A 19,247-nucleotide genomic window follows, 5' to 3' on the forward strand; every position below is an offset into this window, starting at 1 on the left:
CAGTTAGGTTGATTGGCTGGTCCAAATTGTCCCTAGGTGTGAATGAGCGAGTGAGTTGTCTGTCTCTGTGTGCACTGCGACTGGCTGGTAACCAGTTCAGGGTGTCCCCTAATAGAACACTTTCAGATTATTTTTGCAGTCTACTGTTTTCCTTCCCTTCTATAGTCCTCACATTCCGCATTTATTGTCTTACCACTCTAAGCTAGCGGCTTTTTACATATATTTTACATAAAAATTACTTTGCATCATAAAACATCTGAAAAATCAACCAGATGTCTGCTTTCTGTACAAGTGTAATAAGCCTTTTCACCAACGTGATTTTCTAATTAGGTGTTTTATAAGCATTTCACATACTTTTATTAAACTATTATCAAACTCCCAATTGCACAGTCACTACTGTGTGGCTTTACTCGTTGGAATGGTTTTTTGACCTTCACTAACACAAATCTCTTAAATACTGGAATCGTTCCATGCAGACATAAATGAAATAAAACAAAAAGTCTACTGGCGCCGATACACCTGGCCAGTAAAGGCAGACAATTGGCACCTCTTTGAGCAGTTCAGTAAAACACATTTTGTTCGGTCTCCCAACACCAGTATAATAGTTTTCTGGAATCTTCCTCTGGCGCATTGTGAATTGTTGTAAAAATGTTAGCATTATTTGACGTTTTGATATCTGGGAGAGCTGGCCGCCAAAAATGGCGAAGTTGCCACATTTTGGAGCCGTGATGTCAGGGGAGGCAGATGAGGTATCATCAAGATATTATAAAATTTTAAAAAGATCATTAAATGTTGATATTTATTCAGTGTTAAAGTTCTTTCTCATTTAACCTGACAGTTTGAGGATTTCATTCTTTAAAAATCACTGAAATTCTACAATCGAGTATGAATATTATTAATATAATCACCGGTAGTAAGAAAAGTATTACAAACGCTGCCCTACTTACGAACAAGATAGGTTCCGGACGATCGTTTGTAGGTTGAATTTGTTTGTAAGTTGCTCCAGTGCTATATTTTGTATGTTTAAGGTTTGTATAAGTAAGTTTAAGGCTCGTATAATTGACCTGTATCGTTTTGTTCTAAAAGTCAACATTTCATAAAATAATATGATCTATAAAGATAAATAAAGTTGAGTTTAACTCTCCTTGGGAGATGCGCTTCAAGATGTCCTCCTCCGTGGTTAAAAGTGGCCGAAAAAAAGCGTTCCGACCATTTTCTCAACCGCATCAAGCTTTCTTATTCCACTTTCATTTCAAAAGAAAGGCTCGCCTCTTCTTTACACTTTACACCAAGCATATTCAAAGGATGCACGAGATATTAAACAATAAAAATGTCAAAGTTCAAAGTGCTGGAGAAATAGATATAGACATAGTATAGACAGTATAGAATGTTTACACACGAACTAGGAAGAGGAAGCAGATTTTTTACTTTCGGGTGAATGCTGGGTGACCTCTTACAGCACCACCACACGCCGCTAGCGGCGAAAGAAGCACTACAGTACTGTCCTGTACTCGGAAAAAGGTGGACACAATACAAAATCGTTCTTACAGCAATGTCCGGATATTTTTTGACATCCCGAATTTTTTTTTTGTATTCACTGTTTTACGTAAGTCAAATGGTCGTAAGTAGGGGAGCATCTGTACTGCGGTGAGCTTCTGGGGCTGCAGAGTGAGGCACGCAATTCTCTTGCCTCATGGCAAAGAGCAATGGTGAGACCAGTGATTCTGATTTAGTGCACCAAACAAACTGACTTGCAAGATCTTGGCCTGTTCTAAAGTGACTGAAAGCCTCTAGAAGCAGGCTGTTCGGATAAAAACAAAAGGTATGACCTTTTCAGCCGTAGCAAGACAAGTTGATCGTTCCAAATCTGTGATTTCAAGAATATTGAAACTTGAAAATTGAAACTACAAATGCAATTACGTCGCCTAAGAAGGCGGATGTCCACGGAAGACAAATGCAAGGGAGGACAGGTCACTGCGGAGTAAATCAATGGGTTATGGTTTCCACACTGCAGCTGCAATTGCTCGCCAATTCAGTGCTGAACATGGTAAGGATCTGTCTCGCCATACAGCGTCTCACCATACAGTGTCTCGCAGTTTAAGAGCATTTGGACTGAGAGCCCAAACTGTCATGACCAAAACTTTTATAAGGAAAAAAAATATATCATCAAAAATATAGTCTAAGCTTTGCTGCGGAGCATGTCGTGTGGACAGAGGAGAACTGGTCCAGCATTCACTTTGGTGAAAAAAGCAATTCTAATTTGTTTAGGTCTGATGGGAAGCAGTATCTTCGGCGACACATAGAAGAAGGACTAAACCCAAAGTGTGTAAAAAAGTCAGTGAAAGGGAGAGGAGGAAGTGTCATGGTTTGGGGCATGTTTTCTGCATCAGGAGTTGGGCATCTTGTACATGGCTGAGTGAATGCAACTTTGTACCAGAACTTTCTTCAACAGCACATGATTCCTTACTGGTGTTCATCGCCCAATCATCCCTGCAGTCTTCTTGCAGGACAATGCTTCATGTCACACAGCAAAACGGGTAATACATTGAATTACTGGCACAGCCTGCACAGAATCCTTATCTCAACCGAATAGAGAACCTTCTGGAAAATCCTTGGTGTCAAAGTTATGGTCAAGAAACCCACAGCAATCACCGAGCTGCGGAATAGGCTGGAAGAAGAATGGACCAAAATCAGACTAGGGCAGTATGAGACTATTGCTATCCTGTGGCCACAGATAAGCTGAAGTCATTCACAGCAGAGGCCTGTACACTTCTTACTAATTGCTTACTGTTGTAACCTGCAGATTTTTCCCCACACCAAAATCATTGTTGTTCTCTAATTTTGATTGCGGTTTCTGAAAAATGTTTTTAGTAAAATGCCTTTAGTCATTTTGTAAGAAATAAAAAAAGGCTGCAGTACCATGATATAGACACAATACTGTAAAGAATATTTTCACTAATGTTATTATTCCAAAATGATTCCAATTTTTATGAGTTGTTCTCTAATTTTGATCGTCCATTTTGGTGGTCAATTAATATTGTGTATACGTTTCGGCCTTTCATGAGTGTTTAACTTTTGAAGGATTTAAAAGAGAACATCATATGCGAAAACATCAAAAAAGTGGATACAGCGCTGCTGTTGCTAGGTAACTGCATGCCTCCAAGTCAGTGGAATTTAAGCCGTGGAAGAGATCCAATTTTCCCGGGGACCCGTTTTAACGGCGCACAAGTAGTGTGTACTGGTAAGTGTGCGCGACAAGGCGCGCGTGTTTATCTGCAGCGTGAACGCGAGTGGGGGTGAAAGTGAACCTAACTCGGGAAAAGAGAGAGGCCAAACGGGTAATCGATTTGGATGCGACAAAAATATTTATATTAAAAAAAATGAATACAGTAAATAAGTGCCCGTGCTAAAGACACACACAATCATGCGCAAAAACGGAACTCAATTTGTTAACTCGATGTAGACGGCCTAGAACGGGGGTGTGAAACATGCGGCCCACGAGCAGGATCAGGCCGCCAGGGGTTTTCATCCAAGCCGGCGTGACAATACTGAGAAGCACAAGAGAAAAAGGCTGCGGTTTTAAATATGTCCGCTTATAATTATTGATATCTCAGTGTTCTCGTTTGCCCGCGTCCCTGAGTCCTAGATGCATCATTTTTGCTGGAGACGCATTGGTGAAATCAACGTGCATCCCCGGGACGCAACGTTTTTGTCACCAAATTGTCATTATTACCCGATACTTTTTTTTTTAAGAATACTAGCAAGAAAAGGACTTTTCTGCCCAAATGGACTAAATTATATTCCTGGTTACGCTATGAGGAGGATGATAATGGATTGGACCTTGAGAAGGCATTACAACTATGGCGGGACAGCAAACCACGAAGAATATCTGAACTGAAAAATTTGAAGTGATAACTGCTTTGTATTACCAATTAATTGTGATGATTAAAACTGCATTAATGTATAAATATTTCAGCAATATTATTTTGTATAGTGTACAATATTGTCAACTGAAAAATCTGAAGTGATAACTGCTTTGTATTACCAATTAACTGTGATGATTAAAAATGAATGAAAACATAGATTCATATAATTATTTCAGCGATAATATTTTGTATAATGTACAATATTGTTGTGAACTGAAAAATCTTGAAGTGATAACTGATTTGTATTACCAATAAACTGTGATGATTAAAACTGAATGAATATATAGATTTATATGATATATTTGTCTCCGATTTACAATTTCAACCGCGATAACACTAAATTTTGGGGACCCATAGATCTCTGTTGGGACCCATAGATTTTTGAGCATGCGAGTACCTGGGACCCGTCACTTTTCACAGGTAAAATGAACACTGATATCTGACCTATGTAGGTAGATTTTGTTATATTTAGGCACAAAAGAGGAGCTAGCTGTAAAATGTAATTGATGGGGAAGATGAAAGGATAGGGAAAATAAGCGTCTGCTTCTTAGCTTCTTACTATCCCTTTTCGAACATGTTATGTTAACATTTTTGTTGTTGAGTCATTGTTTTTTTCCTATTTTTTAATAATGTCCAGATTTAAAAAAAAGGGTTTTTATGTTTGAAATAGTTTTCATTCATTCAAGTTTTTTCTCATTATCAAGAATGATTTCATACCAAGACTAGAGAGAGTAATACTTATGAATAAGAAAGCTATCTACCACCTGTCACAGTAGACAATTTTGTTCATATTAAGTATTTTTTTTTGTACTTTATTTAAAAAATAAATAAATAAATAAATAATACACTTAAAATTAGCAACCTTTGCTGCCAATTGGATAAGATCTTTTGTCCTGGTGTAGAGCAAAAAATTATAATGAATCAAAGGTATAACCATTCCACTGCTCCTTTGTGACATCACAATGTCAGCCATCTTGGATTCGTCAACTGGATTACCCGACTAATCCTATTACTGGTACTTCAAAACAGTAAACAAGACTATAAAGTAAATCGTGTTACGTACTAAAGAAGTTCTCAAACTTAATATGAGCTTCAAAAAATATTACTGTATTGGAATACTTTTCAAAATAAAAAACACAAATGTTATTAAATGCTATTTGATAACATGCGTAGGCCTGGGGAGGGATGGGCGCGACCAGGCTGTACTAGCCCAAGACACACTACAGGGAATGGGTGCCCTGACAACCCGTGTGGTTAATATATTGCCATATTTAAAGCTCCAGTGTGTAATGGTTGAACAGTAGATGGCGCTGTTGTCGAATGCTTCTACGCTGTGCTACGTGGCACTGGTTATTGTTTGCAAGATGCCAGACAAACACGGTGGCGACCTTTAGGTATGCATTACTATGAAATGAAATGAAAATGAAATGATCTGCATTTATATAGCGCTTTCCAAGTCAATGACTTCCCAAAGCGCTTTACAATGTGCTCCACATTTCCCAATAGCGGCCTTGCAGCCATGTAAGGCGCTAACCTGCTTATTGGGGGTATTAGGGGTTCAGTGTCTTACCCAAGGACACTTCGACATGTAACACGGACGAGCCGGGATTCGAACTGGGATCCCTTGGTCCCAAGACGAGCGCTTTACTTCCTGAGCTACTGCCGCCCCATGTTATGTAAAATAAGTATACATTTCTCGACCCATGATTTTCTTTTTAAAATAAAATTTTACATTGGTAGAATAGCTCATGTATTTTTGCCTTGTGTTTAAATCAATGATTTCGTTAACTTGTCTTGGAATTGAGAAGTCGCAGGTTCGATTCCTGCCCACTCCCTGTTAAATATCGAAGTGTCCTTGGGCAAGACATTGAACCCCTAATGCCCCCGATAAGCAGGTAGGCGCTATGCATGGCTGACTCCCTATTGGTGTGTGAGTGTGTGTGTGAATGGGTAAGCGTAAAGCACATTGTAAAGCGCTATGGGAGATCTACCTTGACTTGAAAAGCTCTATATAAATGCAGACACTTTACTGTTTACCGACAAGTTTTTTTTGCACCACTAGGAGGCACTAAATAAGACTTTAAACCCAAAGATAAAAAATTCCAAATACTTTGTAAGAATCAACAACATTTGAGACACATTCGTGAAAAGAAACCAAATTTTGTCACCGTTTGACATTGTGCTAACATATAAAAACATTGAAAAGAAGGGGTTGCAAAAATATTCACCCCCTTTATTTAATACTTTGTAGATCCTCCTTTGGCTGCGAACACGGCCACAAGTCATTTGGAGAATGTCTTTATTAGTTTTGCACGTCTAGAAAGAGAAATATTTGCCCATTTTTCTTTAAGGTTTAACAGTGATAGTTTGTGCACAGTATTTATCAGATCTTTCCACTAATGCTCTCTAGCAGGGGTGTCCAAACCTTTCAGAAAGCAGGCCAAATTTGGTAAGCTGAAAATGTGGGAGAGCCGATTATTGATCTTGGCATTCTTTGAGCAGTCTTTAATGAATTCAACCTTCGTGAAAGGTTTGCAGTGCTTGGCTATTCGTGTCACGGCCTCGTAGCTTGCCTTTGTAGCATTTTCATTTGACTCGCAGGGTCTCGTGAAAAAGAGCTGATGCGTCGTTAAAACAACTTCCAGTTGTTTCACCTATTCACAGCGTTAGTTTCCAGTTAGCTTTTCGTAGTCAGCATGTTTCGTCCGCCAGTGCCTCTATATTTTTTATCCTTTGAAAACATCCACATCTCCTTGAAAATTAGGAAGATGCAGTTGTTTAGGATTTTGGTTAAAAAATACTCCAATTTCCACTTGTCCCGGAAGCGGCGGCCCTCACAGTCAACTTTCCTTTTTTGTTTTCAGTCGCCATGTCGGAAATGGAGAGAGCTAAAATCTTTACAGAAAGCCAGTGGCAAGGTGGCCAAAGGGCTTTATTTTATACTGTGGTCGACATTACTGGCGGGCTACATATGATTAATTTTATGACAGAGGCGGCGGGCCATTAAAAATTTGATCATGGGCTGTAACTGGGCCCTGGGCCGGACTTTGGACATACTTGTCTTATAGTGTTAAACCATTCCATTCAAAATTTTGCTTTATGTTTAGGGTCATTGCCCTGTTGTAGGGTGAACCTGCACCCCGTTCTCAGGTCTCTTGCAGATTCCAACAGATTTTCTACCAGAGTCGCCCTGTATTTGGCTCCATTCATTTTTTCATCAACTCTAACAATCTTCCCAGTCCCTGCTGAAGAAAAGCAACTCTAGAGCATGATGCTGCCGTCACCATGTTTGACAGTGGGGATGGTGTTGTGCAGTGTTACTCCAACACCAAACTTAATGCTTTGCATTGGCCCCATAAAGTTCAATTTTGGTCTCATTTGACAACAGCACCTTGTTCCACATTTTATCTTTGTCTTCCAAGTAACTTCTTGCAATGCCAAAGAGTCCTTTTTATGGTGTTTGCTCTCTTATTGCCACTTCCATAAAGTGCAGATTCATGCAGAGTAGATGTCCTATGTATCACATCAGCTGTGTATACCTCCAGGTCCTTGAGTGTGATCATGGTTACTCTTGGTTGTTTCTCTGATTAGTTTTCTCCTTTGTGCCAAACGTTTAGAGGGACGGCTAGGTCTTGGTAAGTTTTCAATGGTTTTATGCTCTCGCCATTTTGATATTATTGTTCGTACAGTGCTCCAGGAGATGTGTAAATGTTGTGAAACCTTCTTGTATTTCACTGCTGCTTTTAACTTCTCCACAACTGTATCCCTGATCTGCCTTGTGAGTTCTCATAATGGTTCGTACTGCTGTCTGTCCAGGTGCGTTAAAACTAAGGCTTAATGAAACATATGTGTACTCAGTAGTCATCAGGAAATTATGGAGTCAGTTGGCTGAGGTGAGAACACAGGGGCTAATATTTTTGTCTAGCATATTATTGATTCCTAGAAAATATTTTCAGTTCTTTAGCTTTAAGTTCGAAGCCTGAAATCTGGCAAATTGACAAAATGTTACCGGGGGGACAACACTTCGGTATGTTCTCTTGTATCGTTGCTTTTCCTTTCCAGGTGTGTACAGAGCCCGCCCGCAAAGATCGATTTCCCTGGCCGTCGGCGTTTCGGCTTACCTGTTGGGATTCGCCAACCGTGTTTGGGTGCAGGCTAGCATTAGCGGGCAGATTTGAAGGAGATTAAGCAAGGAGAGGGAAAGCCGCCTTCGTGGGCTTTTGCGGCAGCCAGCTGCTCGCATTTGCGTCGCTTTGGTTTTGCTAGCGCCCGCTAGTTCGCTAAGTGGCCCGCGGGAATAGAAGCTGAGCCGTTGGTGTTCTCCATCGTGCTGTACCGTTTTCCAATCGACTGCAAGACGAAATGGAACATCTGGAGCAATTTATTAGGTAGATGCTACAGTGGAAACTTGATGCACCTTTGTGAAAAGCGCAGCTCAGGGAGTTTGTTTCAGCGACAAAGTTCTGTTTACATTTCATGACAATGACCTCGTTTTAAAGACATTATTTCCACATTTTTCTAAGCTTTACTTTGTGACAACGATCTAACTTGGAATTTAACACGATTGAGTACATTTGGATCGAATCATTTGTTCATGTGTTTTATTTACTCAGACGAAAACAAGCGACGGGCGGTTGAGTCCCAGGGACGTCGGTGATTATACCGTTGTTACCAATACTGATTATTATCTCTATCAGTATGATGACCTCAACATACTGCCTACATAGTATTGAAATACTTTATATAACGATCAAATGAAAACAGGAATTATGGAGATGAATGTTCATCCCTCAACGTTTTTCAGGACTTCAAAATCATATCACCGCGAATGAGTGGTATATACTACTTACGTAAAAAAAGTCCGTGCAACGAGTAATAACGACGGAATGGCTTGACTTGCTGTTAGCTTGATTTTACTGTCAATAATTCAATTGTTTGGTGCACTAAATCAAAATCACTGGTCTCACCATCGCTCTCTGCCATGAGGCAAGTGAATTGCATGCCTCACTCTGCATTCCAGCGCAGTACAGACGCTTCCCTACTTACGAGCATTCGACTTAAGTAAAACGGTGAATACGAAAAAACATTTCGGGATGTCAAAAAATATCCGGACATTGCTGTAAGTTCGATTTTGTATTGTGTCCACCTTTTTCTGAGGACAGGACAGTACTGTAGTGCTTCTTTCCACCGCTACCGGGATGTGGTGGTGCTGTGAGAGGTCACCCAGCATTCACCCGAAAGTGAAAAAATTTGCTTCCTCTTTTTAGTTCGTGTGTAAACATTCTATACTGTCTATACTGTGTCTATACTATCTCCAGCGCGCTAAGAACTTTTACATTTTTATTGTTTAATATCTCGTGCATCCATTGAGTATGGTTGGTGTAAAGTGTAAAGAGGAGGCGAGCCGTTTCTTTTGAAATGAAAGTGGAATAAGAAAGCTGGATGCGGTTGAGAAAATGGTCGGAACGCTTTTTTTCGGCCACTTTTAACCACGGAGGAGGACATCTTGAAGAGCATCTCCCAAAGGTAAGTTGAACTCAACTTTATATATCTTTATAGATCATATTATTCTATGAAATGTTGACTTTTAGAATAAAACAATACATGTCAATTATACGAGCCTTAAACATACTTATACAAACCTTAAACATACAAAATATAGCACTGAGGCGACTTACGAACAAATTCAACTTATGAACGATCGTCCAGAACCTATCCTGTTCGTAAGTAGGGTAGCGTCTGTACGTACAATAAAAAAAACCAGGAAGTAAGGAGATTAATTCATAATCATTGTATGTTCCACCTTTATAACCTCACTGTTTTTCACGATTGTTCAAAATTGTAACACTGCAAATGATATGGAGTAATCAATATTAATACAGTATATTCAGCTGAATATACTGCTTACATAAAATTTAAATAACACAATAACTATCAGATGAAAACCAGGAAGTTAGGAGTTGCTTTTTACGATCCTTATATGTTTTGCTGTAGCCATAATGTATTTCAAGACAGATTGAAATCGTACTGTTAATGATACTTGTACTTGTAATGATAATACTCTGCAGTGTAATGAGTTCAATGATAACATTGCATAAAAATAACACAATTAGAATCAAATTTGAAAAATAGTATATACTGTACAATAAACACTCACATTGTTTTTGGTTTCTGTTGCTGCCCAATTTGTCAGTTTCATGTTCTGTTCTTTTCTCGTGTAATTATTCATTGACATCCACATTAACAGAATGAAGGTGGCTATTATGAAAAACACATAAAGATGGCACCGGACTATCGTACTGCATACTTGCGACCGAAAAATTGTACACGTGTATCGATTAGGCTGAAAAAAATGAATTAATTCTTACCCTTTGACAGAAATTCTTGCTTGGATAAGAGAAGAGAAGAGAAGAGAAGAGAAGAGAAGAGAAGAGAAGAGAAGAGAAGAAGAGAAGAGATATTATTTGTATTGATACTCGTTCATTTCTTTTTCATTCACAAGAAAAACAGTCAAAAAAGTATAGTAAATAGGAAAAACGTAGCACTGCGCTGATGTATGTCATTAAAGTGTTTATATAATATGATCGGTCCGGCAGTGGGCGGGCATGCACGGGCTTTATTTAGACCGACTTGATGTCCGCCTGCGCTTAAGCTGTAGCAAGCTGATTTTTTTTCTCTCCAATTAAAAAAAAGAAGACAAAAAGCTGTCAATCATTTGTTAAGAAAGTAATAGAGTTAAATGAAATAAGAAAAAACTATGCTTTTCACGTTTTTATTTTTACTCAGTGGCATCTGGTGAGGTTTGTGTATGGCGAGGCACAGTCGGGTATATGAATAAATAAACCTATTCATCATTTCATTGGCAGAGCAAATAAAATAATAAATTGTGTTTCATCCATCCATTTTCTGCATCGCTTATCCTCACTAGGGTCGTGGGGGTGCCGGAGCCCATCCCAGCTCTCTTCAGACAGTGGGCAGGGGACAAACAGCTCACTCACTCATTCACACCTCGGGATAATTTGGAGTCACCGATTAACCTGACAGGCATGTTTTTGAAATGTGGGAGGAAACCGGTGTGCCCGGAGGAAACCTACGCAAGCAATGGGATAACATGCAAACTCCACACAGAAAAGGCTGGTAGCTGGATTTGGACCCATGACCTCAGAACTGTGTCACACACGTGCTAACCACTCATCTACCGTGCTGCCTCAACAGATTCAGTGCCATGAAAAAGTATTCGCCTCGTTATTGCATATTCATTGTTCACAAAGGTTTCGGACCATCAAACCAATTTTGAATAAAACACAAAGTCAAACCATGAAAGTATAAAATGCAGTTTTTAAACGTTTATTCCAATATTTAGGGTTTTGAAAAATAATCAAAACCTATCTTACCCCAATGTCAAAGCACAAGGAAGACTATGGAAACTCAAAGTACACACAGCATTATTTTTTTTTCTCTTTTTTTTGCCTAGCTTTTTACAAGGTTTTGGGGTTTTTAGGGGTACCCGTAGTAGCAAGATGACGGATAATTAGGTCAATTCCCTTAATAATAATAATTTCCTTGTATTGTCATTCTGTGTAACAATGTACACAGAACGAAATGTCGATTGCACCTGACCCGTTGTAGCGAGCCGATGCAGCCGCAGCCAACAGAGGGCGCCGCCGACCACTTTTTAAGTCTAGGTGAGGCTCATGTTGTTTGGTTGGTTGGTTGGATCCCTTAATCACTAATGTCGTAGGGGCACCATTTCCTGTGGTGTGTCTTGGGCAATTTCAGCCTGGTGGTGGCCATCCCGCTCCAGGCCATGTTATGTAAATTAAATACAAATTTCTCAGCTCACAAGTATTTTTAAAAAATGCTTTTTGTCCATATAAATAATAGAGGTTTACAAAAAGGGAAAACTTCAGAGTGAAAGCAGATTAGCAGCTGCTCCGGCACCAGCGAGTGTCTATTCGTGCACGCCATTGCAAGACAAAACATGGCATAGCATTTCTCATATTTTCAGTATTGTTATTCAGATCTTAGTAAAAATAAAAAGATAAAGGGGAAGAAAACAAGTGACTTCATTTTTTGTCTATTTGTTATTAAAAGACAGAACACTTTTTCTACATTTGCTAAAAAAAGTATCATCAAATAATAAATACGACAAAATACCAAAACGTACAACACTGCGCAGTAAGGTAAGATTTGCAAGTTCCTACAGTTTAGCACGCAGGTGTTAAACAGGCGGTCTGTGGGCCAAATTAGGCCCGCCAAGAGTTTTAATCACATACCTGTCAACTTGTACGGTTTTACCGTACAAAGTACGTTTATTGTGCATTTTAAGACGTGTACAACGTATAAGAAAATCTGTACGGAAAAACGCAAATTTGTCAATTATGGGTACCATCGGTATACACCGACTCTCACAAAACGGCAAATCAATCAAGTCAAACAAGTTCGCCGCGGAAGCCTCTATCTCGGTATTGTTTTTTCCGAAAGCGAGCGGTTTGATGTAGTGAAAGAAAGTCCGTCTCTTTTTAGAGAACCAGCTTTTTCGGCTCAACTCATTAAAGAGAGCCGGCTCTCAAACGGCTCACTTGCTTTGATGCATTCTATTACGAAATATTATGTTGTATAAAGAAGTTAAGAAAAAAAGGAAGTATACAAGGAGAAAATTAAAAAAGACAAGTTTGTGGTTATCCCTTTAATCAGTATATTACCATCGATATTTTAATGCAGAAAATGAATGAATGATAATTTGAATAAGAAAATGTATTTGCATGTATTCTTTTCCTTCTACAGTGAACGTCCAAGCTACTTAATTTTTGAACTTTTTTTTATAATAAACCTCATTCATGTCGAGCAACTCAGTATCTCACAACAACATGTTAATTAACAATATATATGATATATCGAAACACATGTACAATATAACATGTTAAACTACATAAATAAACTCGTTTGAAAAAAATTATGGTGTAAGATTATTTTGTATTTTTTAAGGGAAAATACGACAGTTTGTAAAAGGGCATGGAGCCCTGGAGGTTGACAGGTATGTAATCATGGCCTGCAAGACGACACTGAGGGAACCTGTACTGGGATAATCCGGATAGTTTTCCCGGTCCATTCGAATCCAGATTACCCGATTCTTATTGTATATTGTAAAAAACGTATCCGAATACAACCTCAGCCAAAATCTCACGATGCACACGTCAGGCTATCATGACAACAGCATGATGAACGATAGCAGGCCGTCTCAACCATATGGCGCTTCCTCTCGCGCCAGGGGCGCCAAAGCCCGGCCAGAAATACACAAAAACAAACCTCAAAGTGAGTCAACAGTCGGAATGGAACGCCGAATACGGTAACACGGAGGCGCTGCCAGTTCACCCGCCGGTGAACTCTGCCGGTGACACACACAAACGCGTGCACGGGGGCACGCTCGCACGAATGGTGCGAGACGGAGAGGAGGTGTGGGCGCTTCGTAGGGGAAAAGAGACCAAGTGGTTTGTGCACTCGTGTATTTGTGTGTGCTCGTCACCTCCTCTTTTTGCGGCGCTACCTGAGAGTGTGACAGCCAGACGACAGGAAGCAGGGTACAAGCGTATGGCGCCTGCAATATTCATTGTCTCTAAACGTGAGATTCAAACATACTGTACACAGTATTACCTCAGGTATAGCGGTTTATCGGGGGGAAGACCCCCTTCCCCCCTCCCCATGAAACTCGAAAATCCACAAAGTAGCCAAGACCCTTCCTAAAAGCTCCCAAGGGTCAGATCTACCTAGAGATGACGTCCTCACTGACTGAGAGTATACAACTGGGACAAAATAACGATTAAAAACACCAAAAACGGAATTGCGGTTGAATAGTCATTATACAACAGGGGTGTCAAACTCATTTTAACTCGGGGGCCACACCATAGAACAACCATTCTGTCGGGGGCCGGACTAATAGATTAAAGAGAAAGAAAAAGAAAAAGAGAGATAAGGGGGCGGCAGTAGCTCAGGAGGTTGAGCGATCGTTTTAGGATTAAGGGATCCCAGTTCGAATCCCGGCTTGTCCGTGTTACATGTCGAAGTGTCCTTGGATAAGACATTGAACCCCCAACTACCCCCAATAAGCGGGTAAACGCCTTACATTGCTGCACAGATCACAGCCGCTATTGGGAAATGTGAAGCACAATGTAAAGCTCTTTGGGAAGTCATTGACTTGAAAAGCGCTATATAAATGCAGATCATTTCATTCATCATTTAATTTCATTTCATAAAGAATTAGGAGAAAGAGGGAGGGAAAAGGAGAGAGGGCAGGACAATGAAAGAAAAAGAGAGAGAGAGGGAGAGAGCGTGAGAAACAAAAGATAAAAAGTCGTGAGAGAGGGGGAAAAGAAAGGGAGGAGAAGAAAGAAATCCAAAGAGAAATAGAAAGACAGAAGGAGAGAAAAGAGAAAAGAAAGCGTGAAGGGTATGAAAAGAGAAAGAGAAAAGAGAAAAGGAAAAAAAGAAGTTAGAGCAAAATAGGTTAAAAGACACAGAAAGTGAAAGAGACAGAGACAGAGTGGGAGAAAAGGGGTGGAAAAGAGAGAGAGAGAGAGAGAGAGAGAGGGTGGGGGAGAAATAAATACAAGTACAGTGTCTTTGTGAGAGGCACCTGGCTTTGGCAACATCAGGTTGACATATTTCAACCTGCAGCTTGTTTTTCTCTTGCACTTCTCTGAGTGTTGTCTCGCGGGCCAAATTCAATCCCTTAGCGGGCTGCCTGTTTGACACATGTGCCGCACACAGTATTACCTCAGGTATAGCGGTTTATCGGGGGAAGACCCCCCCCCATGAAATGGGAAAATCCGCAAAGTAGCCAAGACCCTTCATAAAAGCTTCCAAGGGTCAAACTTACCTAAAGATGATGTCCTTACTAACTGAGAGTATATAACTGGGGCAAAATAACAATTACAAACACTAAAAACTGTCACGGTTGCCATGGCGCCCAATTGGTCCCCGCAGTGTGGCGCCAGGTTCTGTCACGGTTGCCACTGCGCCCAATTGGCCCTACCCATTGACACCAGCTGAAAAGCGTTGATAGATTGCTGTCGGACTACTTAAATGCTATCTTGTGAGTCGCCTGGTGTCAGAGCGTCTGCGAAACTCCTGCTAGACTCTGTTGAGATATGCCAAGTCTTCTGAATCTCGGTTTTTGCCTGTGTTTCGATCCTGTTTTATTGTCGGCCTGATCTGTTTGATTTTGACCACTTTGACCCTGTTCCTTTCAAGCGACTTCCGCGACCCTCGATCTTCGGATTAAGTGTGCACTCATTCATCTTCTCCCCAATAAACTGTGAGTAACGTTACGCGATTGGGTTCTCATTCCTCTTTCCTGCCCTGGTTCGTGACAAAAACGGAATCGCAGTTGAATGAATAGTCTTCACAGTTGCGATACAAAATCCCCTTTCAATGTACGAAAGTGATTTAGGGAGCAGCTGAGTAGCTGCACGTTAGCATCGGGTATCCTTGGGATGAGCCAGGGATACTAATGATTAAAATACAATCCGCCCAAATGTAGCGTTTTCCCACGAGTTGTATCTCCATGTCATCCTTTTCATTTGTAATGGATCTGGCGTTGGTATCCTGCAAACTCCTAATCCTGAGTTTTGAGTTCAGATGCTCCCCTACTTACTAAAGTTCGAGTAACAAACAACAGTACAGACGAACATTTTTTGGAGGATGATGAAAAATATCTGGAAATTGCTGTGAGTTAGATTTTGTATTGTGCATCTTTTTCCGAGTACAGGACAGTACTGTAGTGCCGGCATGTGATCGCGCTGTGAGAAGTCACCCAGCATCCACCCTGAAGAAGAAATCCAGCTTTCTCTTCCTAGTTCCTGTGCAAACATTCTATACTGTATCTCCAGTGCCCCAAGAACTTTGACATTTTTATTGTTTAATATCTCGTGTATCCATCTGATATGGTTGGTGTAAAGTGTAAAGGAGAGGTAAGCCATTTCTTTTTAAATGAAAGTGGAATAAGAAAGCTTGATGCGGTTGAGAAAATGGTTGGATCGCTTTTTGTCGGCCGCTTTCTACCACGGAGGGGGAAGTCGCCTAACTCTTGAAGCTCATCTTCCAAAAGTAATTTAAACTTAACTTTATCTATCTTTATGGAGCATATTATTTTATCAAATGTTTATTTTTCATATCAAAACCATACAGGTTGCTTATACAAGCCTTAAACATACTTATAAAACCTTAAACATACAAAATATAGCACTAAAGCAACTTATGAACAAATTCAACTAAGAAAGAAAGGAAAAAGAAAGAAAGAGAGTGAGAAAGAGAGTAAGCAAGCAAGAAAGAAAAAAAGAAAGAGAGTGAGAAAGAGAGTAAGCAAGCAAGAAAGACAGAAAAAGAAAGAAAGAGAGTAAGCAAGCAAGAAAGACAGAAAGAAAGAAAGAGAGTAAGGAAGCAAGACAGAATGAAAGAGTAAGCAAGCAAGAAAGAAAACAAGAAAGAGAGTAAGCAAGAAAGCAAGAAAGAGAGTAAGCAAGCAAGACAGACAGACAGAAATTAAACATATGGAAAAGTGCAGCTCATTTTTCTCTTGCGCTTTTCACACCGTTTGTCTCCTGGGCCAGATTCCCTACCCTGGCGGGCCTGATCCGGCCCGCATGTTTGACACCTCTGTTCTATATTGATGCTCAAAAAAATGTTTTTTTTTTTTTTTTCAGTAAAAACGTATCGATGGTAAAATGTACACAAAAACCTCTCGGGACCTGCCCATCATTTTCTGCTCATGCACAGATGAGTGCAGACATGACCTTTAAAAGCCCCTCCGGATGCTGACACTTTGATGCTAAGTGCTAAACTGCACCGTGGCGCGATCTGCGCATTTTAAAAGTAAAAAAGAGAAAAGAGGGAAGAAAAAAAGAAAATAAGGAAAAAAAAGCTTGGAGTGACTCATTGTGTTGACTGGCGGCACCTCGCATGAGCGCACTGAAACGCATGTGTGAACCCAGGTGCCAGCCGTTTGCACCCGCTCCCATTTAAAGGGACAGTGTGTGACCTCTAGATCTCCCCGTATTGTGTCGTGCCACCGAAAACGAGTGTTAAAAAGCATAAGGAAGAATAAAAATTACGGAGTTTCAAAGAGACTAAACAGGCATCATTTTATCTCACGTTTTTTTCTAGGTTCTTTGGATTTTCAGGGTACCTGGAGAGGAAAGATGGTGGACAATCATCTCAGCGCCCCCTGGGTGAGACATATGTGATGTAAAATGAATAAAAAATGACTCCTACTTATGAGTATTATTTTAAAAATGCACGTTTTTATGATACTTAATGTATTTTTGTTTATACCTGTATTTAAAACAATATTGCTTTTGAATAAATGTCGTTTTTTTAACCACTCATGACTACCTTGATTAAATGCCATAAACTACTAGTTAATAACCGTTATGTCAGAACCAGAACAGATACAGGACCCAATCGCGTGACGTTCTATCACAAGCTTTTTATTTTATGGGAAATGGGAAGTCATGCACGTTAGGAAGCCGGTCTGGCGTGGAAAGACAGGACGCCAGAGACTGACGAGATCAATAACGAATCAGGGTAACAGAAATAAACAGGAGAAACTGGACGGGAACCAAAACTGGGGAAACTAACCGACAGGACAAGAATAGACAGAAAACAAAAATGGAACCCGAAATTAAACAGTAGAAAAATAAACGGGAACAATACCGGACTGCAGAGATCACAGGAAAACAGGACAGAACCCACCTCTTGTGGGGCTGACGTTCATTGACGGGCTTACACTGAAGCAAGCGAGCGCTGAGCTTTATATACACAGAAAGTCAATCTCTAAACGAGCCGCAGCTGGCACAACACGGCCAATTGGGCACCACGGCAACCGGGACACACACAGGCGCGGCCAAGTGGGCGTCATGGCAACCATGACACGTTATCTAATTTTTGGTGATATGAACGAAACCTATAATTTTCTTTCATCCAGATTATAATCAAGTACATTTTAAAATTCATGACTGAAACGTATTTGATACAACTTAACTGTAACTGTTCCGGAATGTTATAGGGTTCGATTGATTTTCTCAAAGCTCCATCTGTTTTTTAACAAGGCCTGAGGAGAGATGGGTGCCACAAGACTGTACATGCCCAAGACACACCAGGAAATGATGCCCCTACGACCCGTGTGGTTAAGGGATCCAAACACTCAGAGGCATAAGCGACCACTAGGGGGCCCCTAAGAGTTTCCTGGAAACGAACACTGTGAAAAGGTGGAGCAACTGTAAGGTGTTTTAACGGCACAGCAGCGCTTTTGCAGCAGACCTTCCGAGTCAAATGAAAATGCTACAAATGCGAGCTATGAGGTTGTGACGCCCATCGCCAAGCACTGCAAACCTTTCACAGAGGGTGATTTCATTTCAGATTTTTCAAAGAATGTCGGCCATCACCTGACACATTTTCACATACCTGTCAACCAGTACGTTTTTGCCGTAGAAAATACGTTTCTAATGCATTTTAAAGTGTGTACGACGTATAAGGAAATCTGTACAGAAAACCGCAAATTTGTAAATTATGAGTACCATCCGGTATACACCGACTCTCACAAAACGGCAAATCAATGAAGTCAAACGAGTTTGCCGTGGTATCATCCATCTCAATATCGTTTTTTTTTTCGTTGCAAACTAAGCGAGCGGTTTGATGCTACTGTGCGCATGCGTCTGCCGCCTGGGGATTTCCCATCATGCATCATAGCAGTAGGTCTACATTACAACATAGTTTTGAATTTTCTTTGGATACAATCATCAATTTACAAAGGCCGAACCTGAATTGAAACGCCGTAAGTCATTCTGATCTGAAAACAACAGGCGGGGTTGATTGAGTAAATTTGAAATAGACGTGGTCTTAACAAACATTGGATTACATTTGGTAGTTGTGTAGTGAAAGAAATTCCGTCTCTTTTTAGAGAACCGGATTTTTCAGCTCATCTCAGTAAAGAGAGCCGGCTCTCATACGGCTAACTTGCTTTGAAGCATTATATTACGAATTATGTTGTATGAAGAAGTTGAGAAAAAAAGGAGGTATAAAAGGAGAAAATGAGGTTTGTAGTTATCCCTTTAATCAGTATATTACCAACAATAATTTAATGCAGAAAATGACTTCATAATTTCAATTAAAATTTATTATTCTACTTAGATATATTTGCATGTATTTTTTCCTTCTACAGTGAACGTCCGAGCTACTTATTTTTTGAACTTTTTTTATAATAAACCTCATTCTGTCACGGTTGCGATGGCGGCCAATTAGTCCTAGCCGTGTGGCACCAGGTTC

This window comes from Urocampus carinirostris, chromosome 16 (assembly GCF_059441175.1).
Source record: "Urocampus carinirostris isolate Australia breed hairy pipefish chromosome 16, RoL_Ucar_1.0, whole genome shotgun sequence".
NCBI lineage: Eukaryota > Metazoa > Chordata > Actinopteri > Syngnathiformes > Syngnathidae > Urocampus > Urocampus carinirostris.